Source organism: Amia ocellicauda, unplaced genomic scaffold, assembly GCF_036373705.1.
Source record: "Amia ocellicauda isolate fAmiCal2 unplaced genomic scaffold, fAmiCal2.hap1 HAP1_SCAFFOLD_74, whole genome shotgun sequence".
In the NCBI taxonomy this organism is placed as follows: domain Eukaryota; kingdom Metazoa; phylum Chordata; class Actinopteri; order Amiiformes; family Amiidae; genus Amia; species Amia ocellicauda.
In genome coordinates this window covers 423,531-425,028 of record NW_027103001.1, presented here as the reverse complement: position 1 = coordinate 425,028, position 1,498 = coordinate 423,531, and the positions used below count along the sequence as shown (strand labels likewise).

General features: G+C 43.2%; 1 non-coding gene across 1 annotated transcript; it reads right to left on the bottom strand.

Moving 5' to 3' along the window:
• Positions 1–477: 477 nt before the first annotated feature.
• LOC136742591 (U5 spliceosomal RNA) lies at positions 478–592 on the bottom strand. Its single transcript, XR_010814962.1, has one exon. It is a non-coding gene; the product is annotated as a U5 spliceosomal RNA (small nuclear RNA).
• Between the last annotated feature and the right edge of the window lie 906 nt (positions 593–1,498).

The following is a 1,498-nucleotide window of genomic DNA, read 5'->3' as shown; positions in this document are numbered from 1 at the left end:
GTGATACTATGAATTCACTTCTTTAATTGAAATGTATAAGTGTACCTTACGCTACATATATGTATGTATGTATGTATGTATGTCCAATTGCTTTGACAATACAAATGAATTGAATTGAGAGGGAGAGAGAGAGAGAGAGAGAGAGAGAGAGAGAGAGACAGACAGACAGACTGACAAACAGAAAAACAGACAGACACAGACACACACACACACAGAGCCAGCCAGCCAGCCAGCTCAGCGATGACATCACGAGCCTCTCTCAGCTGACTGCTATGACATCACAGAGCACGTACATTCCGTTGCTTGCCGTCTGTCAACCACTCAGTCACTGCCAGCCAGACTGGCTGGCTGGCTGGATGGGGGGGCTGCTTGCTGCTGCTGCGTACCTTAGCAAGCTTATTTGCTTGACCGGCCTTCCTACTCCTCTGCCCACATGCCCACCTATGCCCGATCTGCTGTTCACCTGGATCACAGCTCCGCCCCAACAAGGCAGAGCCCCCCAAGAATGGTACAAACTCACCCACGATCCCCTCCACGGAAAGCTTTAGCAAAAGGCAAAAGCGTTATACGTAATGAAGAGGAACCCGAGTCCAAGACGCATCCGACCAGCCATACATATTTCTGTGTATTAAAGATCACATTTTCTTACATTTAGTTTTTCTGTACTTTATTACATCTTATTGTGATTTATAAAAGTATTGTTTCTTTTCCATATGTATGTATGTATGTGTGTGTGTGTGTGTGTGTGTGTGTGTGTCTGTCTCTGTGTGAAAGTTAGTGTGTGTGTCTGTACGTGTGTGTGCCTGTCTCTGTGTGAAAGTGTGTGTGTGTGTGTGTGTGTGTGTGTGTGTGTATATGTCTCTCTGTGAAAGTGTGTGTGTGGGTGTGACAGTGTGTGTGAGTGTCTGTCTGTCTGTCTGTCATGTAATTCGCACATCTGTGAGGGCACCATTTTTGCAGAAGAGATGTACACATTTTGGAGCAACATATGCTGCCATCCAGACATCATCTTTTCCAGTGACGTCCCTGCATTTTCAAACAGATCACATTTTATTACACTTTGTTTATCTGTACTTTATTACATCTTATTGTGATTTATACTTGTAATGTTTCTTTTCCATATATATGTATGTACAGTGGGGGAAAAAAGTAATTGATCCCCTGCTGATTTTGTACGTTTGCCCACTGACAAAGAAATGATCAGTCTATAATTTTAATGGTAGGTGTATTTTAGCAGTGAGAGACAGAATAACAACAAGAAAATCCAGAAAAATGCATTTCAAAAAAGTTATAAATTGATTTGCATGTTAATGAGGGAAATAAGTATTTGACCCATTTTCAATGCCCTGGCTTAGGGAAGGAGGTTCTCACCCATGATTTGACGGTACATGGCCCCGTCCATCGTCCCTTTGATGCGGTGCAGTTGTCCTGTCCCCTTAGCAGAAAAACAGCCCCAAAGCATAATGTTTCCACCTCCATGTTTGATGGTGGGAATGGT